Here is a 21,237-nt window from a genome sequence, read left to right on the forward strand (position 1 = left end):
CTTCCAGCTTAAATTAAGTAATTTCAGTGAATAAAATCCATCATGCATATTCAGTCATAATTTTAAAATCATTGCCCCAAAGAGACAGAGAACCAATTTATTAGCTTATGAAGTGATTAAAAGAATCAACCATTTGGGGTTGGGGATTTAGCTCAGCGGTAGAGCCCTTGCCTAGGGAGCACAAGGCCCTGGGTTCGGTCCCCAGCTCCAGAAAAAGAGAAAAAAAAAAAAAAAAAAAAAGAAAAGGAAGAATCAACCATTTATTTTGCCTTTCCTATATGAAGATATCATTGAGTAACCTAGATATTCTAACCAAAGAGTTAAATGATGAAATGAAAATAGCCTACTTATAGGTTAAAAAAAAACCACCCAGGGTATCAGTATTTTACAATTCCCAATGAATTATTAATGTAGAATAGAGCATGAGTGGCTATCGATTTTAAGATTAATTTTGTTTTTGCTTATATTTGTGTGTGTGTGTGTGTGTGTGTGTGTGTGTGTGTGTGTGTTCACCCACCACACTGCCATGTGAAGGCCGGAAGAAAAGTTGGAGGTATCAATTATTGTGTTTATAAAAAGATAAGGAGAAAAGGAATATGTTTGGTGGATGTATTATAGTCAGGTATGGGGGAAGGGGTGCCTCCAAGAACCCATGCTGAGGCTTCCCTTCCCCTTGAAGGACCAGGCACAGGACAGTATAGTATAGACTAGAGTTTATTCAGGGCATGGGGAGGGGAGTTAAAAGGGTAGCAGAGAAGAGAAAAGCAGAGAGGGAGAGGGAGAGGAGGGCCATGGGCATGTGGAGAGAGAGGGGGAAGGGGCAAGAGGACAGAGCAGGAGCAAGAAGGCAAGAGAGCAAGGGAGAGAGGAGGGGGTGAGCAGTCCCTTTTTCAGGCATACCTGGCTGTTGCCAGGTAACTGTGGGGCAGAGATTAGACAAAATGCTAACATCATTCCACCATGTAGGTCCTGGGGATTGAACTCAGGTTGCCAGGATGGGCAGCAGGGCCTTTGACCTGCACAGCCACCTCACTGGACCTCAGTGGCTAGTTTTATAAAAAGGTCAGAACACTGGGACACGAATCTGTAATCTTAGCATGCAGGAGTCTAAGACAGAAAGATTGAGTTTGAGGTTAGCCTTGGGCTGCATCCAGAGATCCTATCTCAAAAAAATAATAAAACAGGAGAGGAGGAGCCAGCTGAGATGGCTCGGTGAGTAAATGCACTTGTTCACACACTTAACACCCTGAATTCGATCCCTGGATGCCACACTGGAAGGAAAGAAACAACTCCTGAAGTTTACCCATGGCCACCACGTGTGCCACAGCATGCCTATGCCTGCTTGCTCTCTGACTGACATCCCAACCCACTCACATGGAGAAGTAAAATAACTGTCCTATTTTGATTTTGTATCTGACAGCCTTGGTAAATTTTTAATTCAAACAACTTGTCTGCTGATCCTTTCAGACTGTTTACATGGCTCTCTGAATAATGGAGCCTTTGTTTCTTCCTCTGTGCTTTTCATGTATTCACGCAATTTCCTCACCCTGTTTGTTAGAACATCAAGTATAATGTTGAATAAAAGAATTATCTCTTTTGTTACTAATTTCAACCGTTTTCTTTGTTGACTATATGAAATTAAGAAAACCTAAGTTTGCTAAGACTTTTTATTGGTAATAGGTATTAATTTTACTAATAAGTTTTCTTCCTGTATTGAGATAATCTTATGACTTTTATATTTTATTACAGTAATATGGAATTTTCCTTTTTTTTTTTTTTTTGCAAAGATAGTAGGTTCATTAAGAAAATGTGAGAAAGAACTACTGAGAATAGAAGGAAACCCAAGGGAGGGATTCTCAGTTTTTACTTTTTAATATGCCATATCCTCATAAATCCTTCGTTCTATTAAAGTAGACAAGAGCAGTTTTCTAATTTCTAAGAGATTTTATAACAAAGTGTGATGTTTGAAGCAAAGTGATGGCTGCCATCACTGTCAACTCCGTTAGATTTAGCTACCAAAGAGCACCTCTGGGTTCTCTACGAGGGTCCTCCCAGAAAGGTTGAACAGAAGGGAGTGTGGAGGTCTCAGACAGGACAAGCAGGTAAGAGGAGCAGAGTGCCAGCATTATCGACCCGGCTTCCCGGTTCTGGATTGTGGTGACGCCCCACGGTCAGCTGCACTGTGCTGCAGCAGGGAGGAAGTGACTAACACAAGCCCAGGGCTCTCTGACACTATGTCTCACCCAGGCTCTCCGCCTCACCCAGGCTCTCTGCTTCTGCCGTGTATCCTTTACACTGTTCAGCTTGCTCGAGCACAGTGCAAGTTCTTACTTAGTCATTGTGAATGACTGTTAGTATTGACAGCAAAATTGTACTACCCTCCTCAACTTGGACTGGGAGCATTCCCTCCTCTTCTACTGACTGAAAGGGCTATGTAGGTTTCAAATTATTATTGTTATTACTAAAGCTTGTTAGAATTGCTGGTAAAGCCATTCATTTAAGCTTAGAGTCTTCCTTGAAGAATTACTCTACTGGACTTCTTTTAATATTTTAAGATCATTTATATTTTCTTGAATCAGTTTTAAATTATGTTCTAGGAGTTTGCTGGTTTTGTCTTGTTTTCTATTTTTATTTTCATTAGAATGAGATCTTATTTTGTGGTCCAGGCTGATCTTAATTTGTAAGCTCAATCCTCTCTCCTCAGCCTCATAAACACTGAGACCACAGAGGTTTTTTGTTTGTTTGGTTGGTTGATTGGCTTGGTTTTTGGTTTTTCAATATATAATTTCTCTGTGTAGCCCTAGCTGTCCTGGAACTCACACTGTAGACCAGGCTGGCCTGGAACTCACAGAGATCCACCTGCCTCTGCCTCACAGAGTGCTGGGATTAAAGGCCTGCGCCACCACTGCCCAGTTGACCACAAGCATTTTTATCATCATGCTGGCCTAGCTGTCTGCTATTTTTATTAGCATAAAGCTATTCATAATATCCTGTGTTTACAAACTTTTATAGTATCTATAGTGACCTCCCCTACTATATTCTTTTGCTTTGGTTATTTATACCTTCTTTCTTGAGGAGAGCATCCTAAGTTTACAACATCACTGGCATTGTCTTTGCCTTTCTTCAGTGCTAAGGTTGGGTGTAGAGCTCGTGTATTCTAGAGAAGCACTGTCCCTCAGCCACAGCCCCTCCACACCATTGACTTTCGCTTGGTTAGTCTGTTCACCACATGTGTGCGGCTTCTACTCTGCTCCCTTCTCATCTTTATCACCTCTCTTCTATCAGGAGGAATCATGCTGGGGTTGGTTTTTTTTTTTCTTTCTTCAAATTTTAGCCCACTAAATTTTACTTATTTTTCAAATATATGCATTTAAAGCTATACATTCATCAGACATAACAGCACATGGCTTCAATCTTAGGTAAAAGCAGGGTAAGTTCCAGGCCAGCTGTGGTTACATAGTAAGACACCTACCTTAACAACAACAAAAACCAGCTTTAATCTCTCAGAAGGCTTAGGCGGGTGGGTCTCTATGAGTTCCAGGCCAATAGACTAGACAGGGCCTCAAAGTAAGACTCCATCTTTAAGAAAAAGAGGGGAAAAAGCCCCCTAAAACTATAACTTTTCTTCACTGCTGTTGTTATTTCATAAACCCTTAATAATATAGTATAAGTTTTATTAGGTTATTAAAGATATTGATATCTTATAATTTTCATTATTATTTGACTCATTCTATTAAAAATATTGCTTAATTGCCAAACATAGAAGGACATTCTACTCATATTTTTGTTAGTGATTTCTAGCTGTAATAAAATATATCTGATTTTAATCCTTTGTTTTTGCTCAGATTTCCCTATGATTCAGCAAGTGATCATTCATATAAATATTTCATGAGTCTAAAAAGACTTCTACACCAGACATCATGTTCCAGTTAAGTCTATATGTTACGTTTACTTATTTGATAATATTCACTCAATACTTGCCATTTTTCAATCATTTTTTATTAGACTTATTAGGTTTTATTAGATTTTTCTATCAATTGCTAGCAGAGAGGGAATATTACACTCTTTTACTATTGTTTTCTAGTTTTGCTCAGGCTGGCCAGGAACCTCAGATGCTCCTGCCTCAGATTCCTGAATGCAGGGGTTACAGGCACAAAACATGCCTATCTCTTACTTAATGAGGACTAGTTTTACACAGAAACACTGCTAAACATTATATATTTGCTAATGTGTTGTATTTCCAATAGTTCCTGTCTTAAAGCATGGTTCATTTTTTTTTCTTTCTTTCTTTCCTTTTTTTTTTCTTCCCTAGAAACAGCTCTGTGTAGCCCTGGCTGTCCTGGAACTAGCTTTGTAGACCAGGCTGGCATTAAACTCAGAGATTCACCTGCCTCTGTCGTCTGAGTGCTGGGATTAAATGTGTGCAGCACCACCACCTGGCATTCATGATGCTTTTATTTCTGTGGTTACTTTAGTCAGAATTCTGAAACCATTCTGGGCGGCCTTCTTTTCTTCCCAAACCTAATCCTACCAGCAAATATCAGTTTCTTGGTCCAAACGCATGTTGAAGTCATTAATCTCCTTTCCTCTATTACTGCTTCTTGTGCCTATTCTGAGTCAAGCTAAATGACTCAAGGAGAATTTTTCATATAGAATAAAACACAAAGATGAAAGCATTAAGTCAGTTTCCCATGTTTGATATATCAAAAGAAAAAAAAAAGAAAGAAAAAGAAAAGAAATACCAAGCCTTCCCTAAATCACAGATCATCATTTTTTAATCACTGGTCACCCCTAAGAACTAATAATATATTCATTATTTTTGCTTTTACAAAAGGAAAAAAACATAAAATAAAAAGACCTATGTTAAAATGTTACGATATTTTTCCTATCCTTCAGCAAAGTTCAGTGAAGGAGAGGCTACTGTATCCTTGTGTGGCTAGAGCAAGCTCCTTGACTTTACACACATATGCAATACGACGACACAGGCCTCTGAGGGTTCATCTCGCTGCCAAAATAACCAATCATCTGCTGATTTCCAGACTGCCAAGTACTATAAAAGCCACCATCTGGATCATAAACAACTTTGCAATTAAGCTATTAAGTTACCTCTGTGTTTCACATCCTGAGTATTGGTCTTCTAAATGCCATTTCTGTCTAATGATAGTGCGTAAGCCAACGACTACACCAATTTTTGGCACAGCCTTTGGATATTTTATTCAGCCGAGCAAGGCAGAAAATGGCCTATTTAGGCCTGATATAAATACAAGAACATTTTTGGAATAGGAAAAGATGAAACTCTCAATTAATTAAAAGAAATAGTTCTATTCCTCTCCAGGATCTAGCTGGAAAAGTGTAGTCCCCCCCACCCCCCTTTTTTTTTTAAATCAGGGAACAGATAAAGATCCTTACAGAAAACCACAGCTAATCAAAATACTAAATTGTGGAACCCAAATCTATAAGCCAACTCCTGTTTCTAAGGCTCGGGGACAACCGTGGAAGGGGGGACAGGAAGATTGACCAGAGGACCAGGAAGTTTACTGTGAGGTTGTGTCTCCTAGGAATGGCAGAAGCTACACCCATACAGTCTTAATAACGCGGCTACCTGAACAAGAACAACACTGATAGGAACAAGAACAACACTGATAGATATGCTAACATGGACAGGGAAGCCTCAAGAGTTCTCAACCCTACAAAAAGCTAGAGGCAATTGTGGTGGTTTGAATATGCTTGGCCAATGGGAAGTGGCACTATTAGGGGTGTGGCTTTGTTAGAGGAAGTGTCATTGAGAGACCTTCCTCCTGGCTGCCTGAGGAAGACAAGTCTCATGGCTGCCTTTAGATCAAGTTGTAGAACTTGGCTCCTCCAGCACCAAGTCTGTCTGCATAATGCCATGCTTCCTACCATGATGATAGCGGACTGAACCTCTGAAACTGTAAGCCAGCCCCAATTAAATGATTTTCTTTGTAAGAGTTGCTTTGGTCATATCAATAAAATCCCAATACAGCAACTAAAGAAAGCTGGGAAAAGGAGACCATCACAGAAAAACCACTAGACACAATCATGGTGAGCCTGTCCCAACTGACAGATAACATCTTTACCACAGCTCCTGCATCTGTGGCTCAGGGAACATCAGTCTCTCCTAGAAATGGCTGCATAAACAAGAGCAGAACAATGGTATCGATAAGTAAGCTCACATGGAAGGGATTCTTTTGGGGTCCTACCCAGAGACAAAGAGCGACAGGGTGCAAATAAGTGCTAGAAGAATTGACCTCTCATAGGAATGAGTCGCTGACTGGTTGTCTAGTGCAGAGTAGGCAACCCTGACCATACACACACACACACACACACACACACACACACACACCCCAAAAAATATAAAAAAAAAAGAGTCCAACAACTTGAGATTGGAGGGGGGCATGGAAGAGGTTTGAGGGGCAGTAGTTGGGAGGGGCTAGAAGGAGGAAAGGGAAGCGATGAATTCTATTTCAATTAGAACATTAAAAAAAGAAATATTTCAGTGGAAAAAGCTTTAAGTAATCACTTTCACATTTAAAATCCTGATTACCTTCTTTATAAAACCACATCTTCAACATTAAACTCATTTCAAAAGTATTCATTTTGCTTTAAAATATATTAAATGAAAAAAAAACCTAAATAATAGTGTTTTTAAAAGTCTTAAGAGTATAAGAATGATCATTTCAGATTCATACATCAAGTTTCCATTAGTAATATTATTTTTGATTGACAGATTACAACTGCATCGATTTATGGGGCACAGTGTGTTTTGATATGAAGTGTATAACCTATGTATATGGATGACTGTTGAGCTCATTAACATATGCACTGTCTTGCTTACCTATCTTTTTCATGGTGGAGTAACTGAAATTGACCTTGTTAGTTATTCTGAAACACACACTATTATTTCCTGCAGTTACCGTGCCACACAGTAAACAGTAGGTGTGTTTTGAGGGAAAACTGTATGGTTCAGCTCTGTATACTTTATACTTGTCATGAAGAGTATAACAGGTATTCAATCAGAAAACAATGAGGCGCCCTGCGGTGTTGGTGCAGACCTTTAATCTCAGCAATAGGGAGGCAGAGGCAGGCCAATCTCTTTGAATTCAAAGTCAGCCAGGTCTACAGAGACAGTTCCTAGACAGCCAAGACTATACAGAGAAATTGTCTTGGAAAAAAAAACAAAACTAAACCACTTAAAACAAAAATGATAACCAAATAAATAAATAAATAAAAGCCGCAGTGAATGTTTGAAACAAAAATTGTATGGAGCTGAAGAGATGGCTCGGCAGTTAAGGGCTCTGGCTGTTCTTCTAGGGTCTTGGGTTCAATTCCCAGTGCCCTCATGGTAGCATACAACTGCCTATAACTCCAATCTAAGGGATCTGATGTCCCCTCTTGGCTTCCCGGGGCACTGCATGCACATGGTGCAAACATACATGCAGGTGAAATATCCATACATCAAAAATAAATAATAATTTTAAAAACAAATTTAAATTGTGGACTCAAAAAAAAAAAACAAAAAACAAAAAAACAAAACCTCAGTCTATACAAGGCTACAACATAACTAACTGAAATACTGAAAGGGACCAAGACAAAACTTTGCCTTTTTTGTTTTTTGAAGAAATACTGTGTAATCTAGATAGAAAATAAGATTTTCTGGGGCTGGGGATTTAGCTCAGTGGTAGAGCGCTTACCTAGGAAGCGCAAGGCCCTGGGTTCGGTCCCCAGCTCTGAAAAAAAGGACCAAAAAAAAAAAAAGATTTTCTTAGGAGGCTGAGGTAGGAAGAGCCCATGAGACTAGACTTTGTAAGAAGAAAGGGAAGAAGAGATGATGGATGGATGGATGGATGGATGGATGGATGGATGGATGGATGGATGGGTGGGTGGATGGATGGATGGATGGGTGGATGGATGGGTGATGGGTGGGTGGATGGATGGGTGGATGGGTGGGTGGATGGATGGATGGGTGGGTGGGTGGATGGATGGGTGGGTGGATGGGTGGATGGGTGGATGGATGGATGGGTGGATGGATGGGTGATGGGTGGGTGGATGGATGGGTGGGTGGATGGATGGGTGGATGGATGGATGGGTGGATGGGTGGATGGATGGATGGGTGGATGGATGGGTGATGGGTGGGTGGATGGATGGGTGGGTGGGTGGATGAATGGGTGGGTGGATGGGTGGGTGGATGGATGGGTGGGTGGGTGGATGGATGGATGGGTGGATGGGTGGGTGGATGGGTGGATGGATGGATGGGTGGATGGATGGGTGATGGGTGGGTGGATGGATGGATGGGTGGGTGGATGGATGGGTGGATGGATGGGTGGATGGGTGGATGGATGGGTGATGGGTGGGTGGATGGATGGGTGGGTGGATGAATGGGTGGGTGGGTGGGTGGGTGGATGGATGGGTGGATGGGTGGATGGGTGGATGGGTGGATGGATGGTGGATGGATGGGTGGATGGGTGGGTGGATGGATGGGTGGATGGATGGATGGATGGATAGATAGATAGATAAAAGGTCACTTATTCCAAACAAGCCTCAAGGTAAAACATATCAAATCTACCTTCTGTATTCCCATCAAATCCAACATCTGCATCCCCAACTTTATTGCAGCAGTGTTCACGACAGCAAACAAAAACTAGGAACAAGAAAAATCCAAAACAACCTATATGTTCATCAGCTAATCAATGTGGAAGAACATCTGGTACATATACAACCACAGTGCTATTCAGCTATGAAGAAGATGGGCTCTTATCACTCAACAATATGGAGATAACAATTAAACATGTCAAGTGAAGTCACATATAAGGGCAAACACTGCATGATTTTACTCCCAGCAGAGATAGAATGCTTTTTCTCATAGAAGCTCAGAGTAGAATGATGGTTCCAGAGGCTGAGGGGTGGAGGGGAATAGGAGAGGTGGAGAGAGGGTGCTCAATAGGTACAAGCTAGACAGGAAGACAATGTTCTGGGGTGTTACTGCAGATTAGGGTGGCTGCCGTAATGTGCAGCACTGCTCAAAAAGACAAGAAAGGAACTGGAATTTCTTAACACAAAGATGCTTAAGGTAATAGCTAATTTTACCCTAAGCTAAACATTATACAAGTAATATTAAAATATCACATGGTATCTCCCAAGTATGTAAATTGCTTTTATTCCTCAGCTAAATAAGTTTAAAGAAAAGATAAAAATACATAATAGAATGAACACATGTGCCAACAAGTGAAAAGATAAACCCAAAAGATGTAATAATAAACAGAGGCTGAGATGGGTTATAATCGTGAGATGGTTCTTTAGGAATATTTGTCCATATGACTTTGGGCCTTCATGTCCCTTCTAAAATACAAACGGTTTAGTTTTGAGACAAAGTCTTACTATGTAGCCCTGGCCGGCCCTAAACTCACAGAGATCTCTCTGCTTCCCCACTGCTGAGGCTGCAGACATGAGCCAACATACCCAGCTAAAATGTTTTTAATTTATGGAATCCCTTCTCCTATTTAATCTATCTGTTAGCTTATTGTCTTCATGGCTGTAGGCCTCTCATTTTACTCATTGTCTGTATTACCTACCTATGTGAGCCTTGTTTATTTTGATGCTCAGATTTGCTAACATTCTGGCACAAGATATTCCAGGATGACCTCAAAACTTCCTTACTCTGGTTCTGGAACTAGCTATTTTCTTACCCGCACGACAAACTTACGGCAAGGTACATTTGTGTAGACAGAGAGGGGTCAAGCTAATAATCCTACAGGAAGCTACAGAATTAAGTTAACTGTTGCATTATGCCACTAAGTTTTGAAGTGTTTTCTTTAACAGTAATAGAAAAGCAAACCAGAAATTGATACTCAAGACAGAAGTCTGGTATATAAAAACCTACAATATCAGACACCAGCCTTAGAACCAGCCAGAAGAAGCTGGAGCGCTACGAAGGCTGTCTAGCCAGACTGAGAGGCGTACAAGCTGCAGCACTGAGCCAGAGAGGCTGCGTACAATTCATAAGGACCAGAAATATATGCCGTGTGACCTGTTTCTTAAGAAATATTTGAAATTAAGAAGAGACCCACCGTATGATCAGATATACTACTACTTGCACTGACCCAAACCCCTATATTCTACTGCAGAGATATTTGCACACCCATGTTCACTGCTGATTCACAACAACAAAGAACGGAAGCAGCCTACCTATCCATCAGGAGATGAATGGTAATGCGAATGTGACGTACATGTAAGATGCAATGTTATTCAGCTGTGAAGAAAACAGTATCATGAAATTGCCAGGAAACAAGTGGCCCTGGGAGTGTATTAAGTCAGGTGGCTCAAACCCAGAAAGAAAAACACCGCACATTCTCCCTTGAATGCAACACTGCCTATACTGGCTATGGGTAAAGAGGTGAAAGTGTGGGTACAACTCAGAGAGAGCTCTATTGGGTGAAGAGAGAGGATGGGATGCAGACCAAAGGACTCACGGGTCATGAAAAAGCTATAAAGGTATTTTTTTCTCTTTTTAACTCAGTTATTTCATAGTAGGTACGTGGGTTCATCTTTCTGTATACTAAAGTAGCAAGAACCACTCCTGCCTTCCAAAGACTGCAACATGCTAATCATTTAAGCTAGTGAACAGAAAAGCTGGGCTTCCCTTTTTATTTCACTAACCGTGCAGTAAGAATCAGACATGACTAGTAATAAGTGTACTTGTCACATGGCCCCACTTAGAAAAAGTGATTTTTTTTAAAAACTTGTTTTGAGGGAAGGGTCTTCAAATATATTTTATTAATTCTTGAAGTTTTTCATACTAGCAAACAATTAATTTTTATTATAATCATCCTCCCTACTCCTGGGAGAGATGTTTCGTAACTTGAATTTTTCCTGGTTTTCTTCTGTTTAAAACTATATAAAGTCGTTCTACTATAGTGTTATTTTATTTTTTTTTTCTTTTTTTTCTTTTTTTCGGAGCTGGGGACGGAACCCAGGGCCTTGTGCTTGCTAGGCAAGCGCTCTACCACTGAGCTAAATCCCCAACCTATAGTGATATTTTAATTTAGTTTTTTGTTTGTTTGTTTGCCTTTGAGACATGGTCTTTCTATGTTTCCCTGGCTGGCCTGCAACTTACTACGTAGACTGGGCTGGTTCTGAACTTGAAGAGTGTAGATTAAAGGCATATGCCACTACACCTGGTGATTTTAAACTACTATACATTAAAAAACAAACAAACCTGTGGTTTTAAAATTGTTTAAAAAGAAAGATGCAACAATAAGCCGGGTTCCAAAGTTCAAGGTCATTCTCTAATCTTAGCTTTGGAATACTGCTGATCTTTTGTCTACAGGTTGCTTACGGAGTGTGGGCCTTTATCAGTGTCTGCCTCACAAGACTGCAATCCTCCCTGACCACTCAGCCCCCCCTGCGTAGCACAGGATGACCCTGAACTTCTGACCCTCCTGCCCCTTGTTCCTGAGACTACAGGCTGCACCTCCATAGGGAGCTGTAGGCCTATTTTTAACTGTTTATGACTTTCTGAGGATAAGCTTGGAGCTCAAAGAACTCAGGTCTTCCTTGAGACCAGCAAGCACTCCTAACTGTTGAGCCATCTCTCTAGCCTCCAACCTTTTTTTTTTTTTTTTTTTTAAGATAGGGTTTCTCACAAGGACCTGGGGCTCATGTTGACCTAGGTGGCTAGGCTGGAGGCCATTAAGCTCCAGGGTTATTCCGGTCTGGGCCTTCCCAGCACTTCGATGAGATCACAGCTTGAACCACTTTACTCAGATTTGTACATTCATCCTAAGGATTGAACGTAAGTCCTCACACGTGGGTCAGATGCGATAGTTAATGCTGATTTTCAATTTGATGGGACCTAGAATCACCTGGTAGACAAGCCCCTGGGCATGCCTGTGAGGGACTAACTCACAGGTTAACAGATGTGCGAAGACTTCCCCTCCATAAAAGAGAGTGAGCTGGACTGTCTTCCCGACGGTGAGCAGCTGACCCGTCACCATGACATCTGTCTTGATGGACTGTACCCTAGAACTATGAGTCAAAATAAAGACTTCCTTCCTCAAGCTGCTTTTGTAGGGGATTCTAATCCAGCAACAGAAAGAAAGAGAGACAACAGGGTGCACAGCAAACGCTCTGCCCAGTGCACTTGCTCCTGGTTCCTGCTGAAATGGCAGCCTTTTCTCTCTGGCCGGCTGTTTAAATTTTCTACTTCTGTTTGAGACTGTGAAGATTATAAGTTACAGAAATATTTTTGACTGATATAATACAGCTTAGTTCAAATAAGACAGCAAAAAAAAGTAGAAAAAAAACATTAGCTACCATCTTAAATCTTTAAAGGAAAATAATTACACGTGTTTCAGTAGTTTTCTAGCATTTAGCTTAAGAAGTTGTTATTTAGTCTCAGAGAACTCTGTAATTTTGTCTGTTTTCTTTCCCTTTTCAATTTTGCCCTTTGATGCAATCACCACTTTTGACCACTCCTGAGTTGCTTGAAGCAACATTTTTTTTTTTACAGATTAGTGTCTGCTTTTCATATTGAAGGTGCCTGAGATCACTATATCTTCCTGTCAGATCAAATGACTCTCTTTTACCCTATTCTCCTATTCATTCTCCTAAAAGATAGCAGAACATTAATATGGTAACATCTGATAGACAGGAACTACTTATGTGGTAAAGTAGTCACATGAACTACTCGACTACTCGATCCCAGTACTTTCAATGAACACTTAGGTTCTCTATGTCCACAGAGGTCAGCTTGACCTCATTCAGTTGTCCATAGAGTTCAGACTTCTAGCTATTCTCTGAGGGCAAGGGCTTAAGACACAAAGGAAACGGGAATCAAGGGACACATTCCAAACCTCTCATTTGGGCAGTACATACTGCTCTTAGCACAAATGTCTCCAGAAAGGCAGCTATTAGGTTTGCTCAACTGACAGTGTACTCATTTCTGCCACACTCGTAGGGGCTAACCTTCCCCAGTCGGTCAGTCCTAAGTACCAGTGATACTTAAATGTGGGGACTTGCTCTCTCACGGTAATACTTAAAACTCTGAGCTACTGAGTCATGACAACCTTGTACATCAATATTCACATCAACATTATACACAACAGTAAAAAGTATAAACACCCCAAATGTCTGCGGATGGGTGAGGAAATGGAGCTTGCTGCCTGGATGCAACAGAATACCTTCTCAGCCCCTTCTTTTCATGCTAGTTTTAAAGACTGGGTCTTCTACATTGCTCTGGCTGGCCTGGAACTTGAAAGGAATGTAATTCTGCTTCATGGTACATCATAGATACACAAAACTAAGTGAAGCAGGCCAGGTGACAAAGAACAGACCCTGCAGGGCTCTGTGTGCATGGATCCCTGAGAACAGTCCAAGTCAGGGTCTTGGTAGAGTGGTTACTAGAAACTGGGGCAGGAGGGGGAAGGGAATCAAGAGGGTTGGTTTGGTAGATAAAATTGTATCACTTTAGAATGATAAAAATTCTGGGGATAGACATAGAGGTGACAACTTGTATAACAATGTATACATAAAACTAGTTAACGATAATAAATTCGGAAATGCACATCTTACAATAATAAAAATATCAAACATGTCAATCAAAGTAGAAATATAATCTGCTTCTTTTTAATGTAACTCCAGCTCCAGAGGGATCACAGGCTTCCAAGGGCATTAAAAATTTTAAATTACAGGACTTTTTTTTTTTTTTTTTTTTTTGGTTCTTTTTTTCGAAGCTGGGGACCGAACCCAGGGCCTTGCGCTTCCTAGGTAAGCGCTCGACCACTGAGCTAAATCCCCAGCCCCACAGGACTTTCTAATAATCATTATCTTATGCTTCAGTAATAAACTGAAAACTCAAAGCTGAACTTTAATCTCAAAATTCTGTCTGTGTAACAGAAACTGGCATGTTTTCCTTTCCAATCCCATTGCTCTTCAAGAAAAAATATATTTTAATATTATATTCAATCCAGCTCTACAGTTATGATAGTAAGATTTATTTCTCAAAATCTCAGTAAGCAGGCCAGGAAAATCTAGGTTCATTCCAGTCCAAGAACAATGTTTTCAGCAGAATGGTATTTAGTGAGAAATGCTAGCACTCAAAAGTCTTGTGTTCTTTAATAACTGCTTCAGGCCATCCCACACAGTGACATCATCCTTACCAAATAAGGCCCATTATGCAACAGCCACATACCATATCATCAGGAGCACTCACTACTACTGTGGATGGAAGGACGAGAGTCTGGGAGTATGACAACCTCTACACTAGATGTTTTTTCTATACTGAGCAACATAATGAGAAACAGTATATGCAAACTACAAAAAAAACTCACCTTCTAAAATACACAGACCAATATTAAATCAAATATAAACCTAATTCTCATGAAGGTCAAGTACTTCATGGGCCATATCAAAGTAGTCTGACCACCAAGAGACTGCTGCCCATGGGCCTGCTGCAGCCTATGTCAAACAGAGGAATAGAGTATCCGTGCTGAATGAAGGTAAGGGACCACTGCCATACTTTTGAAACTTTCTAAGTTTGCCATACTGTGGAAATACTCTATGCTTACATATTTCATTTTTTATTTCAACCATTACGGCATTCCTATGAAAATTTTGAGGTAGAAAGCAATAAAATATTTTCATTTCACTAATATTAACCCAGAAAAGTTAAAAAAAAAAAAACCAGTATCTTCTAAAGCATTTCACTCAAGTCATATCACATTTATACAACTTGTGAACTACTTTTAAATTTGTTTTTACTTAGAATCACACCCATAAATTTATAACTGTAAGTGCTAGTGACTTTTGCTTCTGGAGCACAGGACACATAGACTCTTCCTTATTTCTTCTGCTTAGTACAACTAAAGTACTGAGATGTATACATCAAACAGAACGAGAAGACTGAGTGCAGGGGCCTCGGGGCTCAGCAGACAGCAGCAGCAAGGTCTCTGGGGTTTGCTGTTTGTATTGCTTTGGTCTGTACCCATATTTCAGACATGGAGCTTAAGTCACCAAGCTGGCACCCCATCAACACCAAGTCACAGCAACAAGAAAAAGAAACCGAGTGGGTGGGGCAGCTGCTAGATCACTGTGACAATGTTTGAATGGACCTTGAAACGCCTTGAACACTCAGAAAGCAGAAAGCCTCACCAGAGCAATGGAAACTGAAAGAAATGAGATTAAAAACAAATGGAAACTAAAGCTGAAAACTAAAGCAACTGAAACAAGCACATGGAAAGGGAAGGTCAACTTCGATGCAGAGCAGAGAAGAGCGTAGGGGTCAGAGGGATGGCTCAGTGGCTAGAGCCCTCTAGCAGAGGACCTAGGGTCAGTTCCCAGCAGCCATGACAAGTGGTTCACGACGACCAGAAACTCCAGCTCCAGAGGGATCGCAGGCTTCCGGCTTCTAAGGGAACTCAAGTGCACAGACAGACACACACAATTAAAAATAAATCTTTTAAACTGGCAATGAAATGAAATGCAGAACACTAGAAATTCTCTATTTAGAATGACAGACAAAAAGTGAAAAAAAAAAAAGAGAGAGAGAGAAAGTTGTAGTGGGAACACAAACACCTGACTCCTCGTGTCATTAGAGTTCTGTGAGGAGAGGAACGTAGGCCTGGAAAAGCCCCTGACTGAAGCCTCCTCAGGTTGGAAGTAATAAATGTAGAGACTTGAGGCACTCAACAAACCATGAATTTTAAAAAGAAGGAAAATGATATTAAGATATGTCAAACCAAGCTGTGAGTGGTGGTGGTGGTGGTGGTGGTGGTGGTGGTGACGGGCCTCTTGAATCCCAGTACTTTAGAGTCAGTGGCAGTCAGCTCTCTGTGAATTTGACGCCAGCCTGGTCAATTGAATAAATTTCAGAACAGCCTGGGCTGAAACACAGAGAATCCCTGCATCCTGACCCTCCCCCCGCAGGAAAAATATTTCATACCTAGACTTCTGAAAGATAAAGCTAAAGAAAAAATCTGGAAAACAATGAGAAAGAACAGAATGACAGTAAATACCACATTATGAACCTCAGAGGACAGAGAAAGTAGGACATCTTCTAAGATGCTGAAAGGAAACAATTGCTCACCCAGAATTGTACTAGAAAAACACCCTTCAGGAATGGAAGAGAGAAATCAAGACGTCTTCAGACAAAGAGAGCTAAGAGAACTTGTGGCCAGCAGAGTGAATCTAAAAGGATAACTAAAAGCAGTGCTCTAATCAGAAAGGAGGCAATATAAGAACAAACAGTACAACAGGAAGACAGAGTCCAGAGTCTGTCAGTTTGCCAGGGCTGTGGTTTCAACAACCAGAATCTATTTTCTCCTGGCTCTACCTTTAAAAGTCCGGAATGGGCACACACCAGTGATTCCAGCACTCAGGAGGTAGAGGCAAGAGGCTAGATCAAGATCACCTTCCAAGAAGTAGCAAGTTAGAGGCCAGCCTAAGCCACATGAAGCTATTCCAATGCCAAGCAGGACTGGTTGCAGCCCAGCTAGGACAGGCAGTGCTTGCCTAGCACACATGCTCAAAGCTCCATAACCCCAGCACTCCAGAGGCAAAGGCAAGAGGAGCAGAAGCTGAGGGAAATAGTCAGACTACACAGCAGGCTGGAAGCCAGACTGCACTATGGGAGACACTGTCTTAAATATCAGCTAAAAGGGTTTGGAACTTGTTTCTTGTCTTGCTGTCTGTCATATTGCTATCTTTTCAGTTTCAGTTGTTATATATCCCTGTCTTTGGTGTCACAGATGTTCTTCCAATACAGACTGTCTCAGTCTGTGTCACCCAAACCAAACTTAGAGCCCCGGACAGTTCTCTGAGATAAATTAAGTTGTAGTTCTGAGTTTAAACTTTCATTTCTCTACATAAATTTCCTTATAACATTTTTTATAGCCCAGTTTTGTAAACATGCACCAAAATTTTATCAGCCCACATACATTTTTCAGCATCCCACTCATAGGATATGTGGAAAGCACAGCTGTGAAAAAGAAAGAAAGTGGTTTTTAAGCATGATTGATCTTCTGAGAGAATGTACACAAACCAATAATGTCCCAACACAGGTGACTGATGAGCTGAATATATGAGCACATGCCCATGGTGACAACAATCTAAACATGGAAATACCACTGCAAGCATGGAATTACGACATTAGATACTTCAACTGGTAGAAGGCCTAAAAATAACTAATAAAGAATTTCTCTACAACTTTAAACAGAAAATTCTCAGGGCCAGAGAGATGATAGTGGGCTCAGGCACTTACAAGGCTGGAGGACCCGAGTTCAATCCCCAGGACCAACATAATAGAAGAAGAGAACTGATCTTATACACATATATTGGTGCATACACACATGCCTTATCCTTGCCTCCTTAAATAAATACATAGATAAATAAATCAAGGTAAAAAGTACCATTTAGGAGACAATTAAACTGCGCAATAAGAAAAATAAATGCCTTCAACGAAGCACTCTGGGAACACAACACCACTTAGCAGTAACAGCTCAGTAGAAGAGCAAGTGCCCAGCACATTCTAGAACCCGGACTCCATAGTGAATTTCAGGACAACCAGGACACATGCAGGACTCTATTTCAAAATACGCAAACTGGAAGAAAGAAGAGAGTGCCACGCACATAAAATAACGACACCTTTGTTACTCTGTTCCATAAGGCTGCAATCTCAAACTATAAACCTCTTTCCAGGCAGATACTGCACAGAGGAGAACGCTATTAGAGAAGGTTAATGTTATTGAAAGTCTAACACTTGTTTACAAATCACTATCCTATACATAATTTTCTAATGTATACCAAAGTTGTAGTGTGAGCTTTGTAAACATGCACTGGGGAAGCATAAACAGGAGGATCACGAGCTCCAGGCCAGTCTGGGCTACATGGCAAGTTTCACGCCAGTGTGGGACACATGAGACCCTGCTTTAAAACTGTCAATAAGAAGTAGGGTACGAGGCGCTGAAGATGGCTCAGTGGTTAAAAACACTGGCTGCTTCTCCAGAGGTCTTGAGTTCAATCCCCAGCAACCACATGGTGGCTCACAACCATCTGTAATGGGATCTGATGGCCTCTTCTGGCCTGTAGGAGTACACACAGATTGAGCACTCATACATAAAATAAACCTTAAAAAAAAAAAAAAAAGAAGTAGGTATGGTGATGCATGCATAGAAATCCAATACCCAAGAAACAGAGGGATGAGAACCAAGAGATTGAGGTTAGTCTAAACTACATGGGACCCAGTTTCAATAGTAATAAAAATGGTGATGATGCCAAAAACCAACTATGAACCCACCATTATCCTAGACAAAACCTAGGTCTGAGTAAAGGGAACTATCTAATAAGATACTGTGATGCTGTCAGCTTGACCAGACCGAGAGACACCTAGAAAGCCTGCTAATGTATATCAAGGTGTTACCTGTTAGGCTATTTGCATTCAAATCAGCATTTTATAGAAAGAGATCCATAATGTCAACCACACAGTACAATGCATGGGAGCTTGGGAAGAACATAAGGAGGTTACTTTGGTAGGCAAGTTCAATTTTTTTTGAGTGGGTACAAACAATGCTGCTGCCATTGCTTTGAGAGGGGGACATCAGACTCTAGCTTCTTTAGCCTTTGAGCTGGATTCATACCAGTGAGTCTCCAGGAAGCTTCCAGCTTCTTAAGACTGTGTAACTACTGCCTTCCCTTGCTCTCAGGATTGCAGATGGCTACTGTGGAGTCTCCAACCTCTAATTCTGCAAGCTAGTATACTAAATCCCCTGTATAATTACATATGCATTCACTGGTCCTCCTCCTCTAGAGAACCTTGACTAACACAGATCCTATCATTAAATCATCTTTCTTCACAGAGGCTCTCACTAAATATAACTTAAGGTGTCTAGGGACTCCAGGATAAAGTCTATGTTATGCTTATATGCTTACAGGCTGGGTTTCTCTTTGGATTTTGGAACAATATGGTTTGAGTGTGCTTGCAGGTCCGTGTGTTAGAAACCTGGTCCTGAACTCTCGATGGAACATGGTGGGACTTACTGCAAGGTAAGGTTCATAGGAAGCACTGCCTTCTGAAGGTATTAAAGTACCTCTTGTGGGACTCCAGTTAGTTCCTTTCAGAGAGAGCTATTATAAAATGCAGTATTAGCCCTTGTACTGGTGGTTTTGTGTGTCAACTTGACACAAGCTGGAGTTATCACAAAGGAGCCTCCCTTGAGGAAATGCCTCCATGAGATCCAGCTGTAAGGCATTTTCTCAATTAGTGATCAAGGTGGGAGGGCCCCTTGTGGGTGGTGCCATCCCTAGGCTGGTAGTCTTGGGTTCTATAGGAAAGCAAGCCAGTAACTAACATCTCTCCATGGCCTCTGCATCAGCTCCTGCTTCCTGACCTGCCTGAGTTCCAGTCCTGACTTCCTTTGGTGATGAACAGCGATGTGGAAGTGTAAGCTGAATAAACTCTTTCCTCCCCAACTTGCTTCTTGGTCATGATGTTTGTGCAGGAATAGAAACCCTGACTAAGGCAAACCTCCTCTGCTCTCTGGTTTCCTGTCTTGTCATGTGACCTCTTCTGCATGTGCCTCTGTAATGCCACCACCATAAGGCCCTGACCAGAGAGCTGAACAGAAGTAGGTGATATACTCTCAGACCCTAAAATTATAAGCTAGGTAAACCTCTTTTCTTTAGACGTTACTCTACCTGAGACACTTTATGCAGTACTGGAAAACAGATGAGTAAAGATAGGAAGGTTAAAAACAAGAAATGGGGCCTGCTTTCTGAGTGTCACTCGTGCTCCCTGTGCTAATTTCCCTGTTCCCAAAATTTTTATTCCTTTTGTTTGTTTGTTTCAGATGGGGCCTTACATAGTCAAGGCTGGCCTTGAACTTGCTATACAGCTAAGGATAACCTTGACCTCATCTTCCTGCCTCCACCTCTCAAGTGCTATGAGATTAAAGGCATACACCACCACATCTAGTGCCCCCCTCCCACTCTGTGTATGTGTGTTTCTTTGCATGTGTCCTAGCTTTTAAACACGTAATAAAGCTTTTTGTAAAGTATTTACATGTTATGATCATACTTTACCTAGTGTGGCTGCCCTATTCCTGCAGATATTTATAAATGATTACACCTGTTATGGCCCATACACTTGAGTCACTGCCTACAACACTTGGCATGCCTGCTTCCCCAACAGTGTTCCTGAACGATATAGAAGATGTAGGCCAAGAACAAAACCTTCTGTATGTCCATCTTCCTCACATGGCCTCTAAACGAGGCACCGTTGTCCTTTACAAGCCTTGGTTCCTTTTAGTGAACAAAAGGATAATGACATTTGGACCTCATTCTCTATCATCTCACAGGACAACTACATCCAGAACGAATGGCGTTAAGGACAACTGTAATTATTTCATGTGGAAAAGCAGCAAACTTTCAAAGTCATGAAAAATTATCCTCCATTATTGTAAAATTTTAAGTTTTAAAAATTATTTAATTTTTAAAGTAATAAAGCCTTAGCAATTCTTTCTCAAGAGATGGTTCTTGTCCACTCCTATCCATCTTTTGCACCTCAAACATCAGGATGCTGATTTTACAAGTAGCTTTACAAGACTCCACCCCAGTCTGAATCACTCTGTGGAGGCTACCTTGGAGTACACTGCCTTAAAACTGACGCTGGTGATTCTGTACACTCTCACTGTGAGAACCGACTGGCTACAGGTTTTCACCTGATACAACTCAGACTGCTTACACAGTGAGCCCATGATACCCTGGGCTACTGTGTGAGGAAAGCTAAAGTAAATGAAACTAATTAACTAAACTGGCTAGAATCTACACTTTTATTGCATAGAAAGAAGAAAAGAAAGGACATGCTTATAATCCTAGCACTTAGGAAGATGGAAGGTTAGAAATTCAAAGACATCTAAGGCTTCATAAAGAGCTTGAGGTCAGCTTGGGCTATATAAACTCCTATCTCAAAAAAAAAAAAAAAAAACCAACAACAACAACAAAAACAAACCCATGTTATCAGGATTCTCTTAAACTAAGTGAAACTTGTGCTATTATCAAATTATATATACCAGATAAACATAGAAGCCCTACATTATTTTGTAAGGACCTTACAATTGTGCCAGACTCAGAAACTGTTATATTGCTTCTGGTTTATTTAGGGTTCTGACTACTTATCTATGACATCAATAAAGGTCTGAGTGTCTGTCTGTTCTACACCAAAGGTATATA

The 21,237-nt window shown here is 40.9% G+C and overlaps 1 protein-coding gene and 1 long non-coding RNA gene across 28 annotated transcripts in view; one reads left to right on the forward strand and one right to left on the reverse strand.

Annotated features, from left to right (window-relative positions):
- Lrch3 (leucine rich repeats and calponin homology domain containing 3) overlaps window positions 1-21,237 on the reverse strand; it is a 99,772-nt gene that overhangs the window by 66,836 nt on the left and 11,699 nt on the right. The window lies entirely within an intron of this gene.
- Window positions 14,244-19,472, forward strand: LOC134481085 (uncharacterized). The gene is made up of 3 exons (XR_015633511.1): window positions 14,244-14,513; window positions 18,942-19,053; window positions 19,383-19,472. It is a non-coding gene; the product is annotated as an uncharacterized LOC134481085 (long non-coding RNA).

The sequence above is a fragment of the Rattus norvegicus genome, chromosome 11 (assembly GCF_021556685.1).
Source record: "Rattus norvegicus strain SHRSP/BbbUtx chromosome 11, alternate assembly SHRSP_T2T, whole genome shotgun sequence".
NCBI classification, from domain to species: Eukaryota; Metazoa; Chordata; class Mammalia; order Rodentia; family Muridae; genus Rattus; species Rattus norvegicus.